The sequence below is a fragment of the Pogona vitticeps genome, chromosome 14 (genome assembly GCF_051106095.1).
Source record: "Pogona vitticeps strain Pit_001003342236 chromosome 14, PviZW2.1, whole genome shotgun sequence".
Classification (NCBI taxonomy): domain Eukaryota; kingdom Metazoa; phylum Chordata; class Lepidosauria; order Squamata; family Agamidae; genus Pogona; species Pogona vitticeps.
In genome coordinates, this window is record NC_135796.1 from 20,188,007 (window position 1) to 20,188,305 (window position 299).

A 299-nucleotide genomic window follows, 5' to 3' on the forward strand; every position below is an offset into this window, starting at 1 on the left:
CTCCCCTCCCCCCTTTCCCTCCCCCCCCCCCCGGCCGGCCAGCCCTCAGCTCCCCTCAGGGGGCGAGAAGGCTCAGCGGCCGAGCGGAGGGGGGGCGCATGGCCCGAAAGACGGGGGGGGAGCCGGGGGGGGGCTGCAGCCTGGGGGCCGGGGAAGGGGGCCGGGGGGGATCCCCTTCCCCAAAAACAAGGGCAGCTCTTCCCCAGCCGCCGCCCCCCCCTCCGGCCGGAGCCCCCGCCACAAAAGAAGAAGCCCCCGCCTCGCCAGCCAAGGGCCCCGGCCGAGGCGAGGCGAAAGGC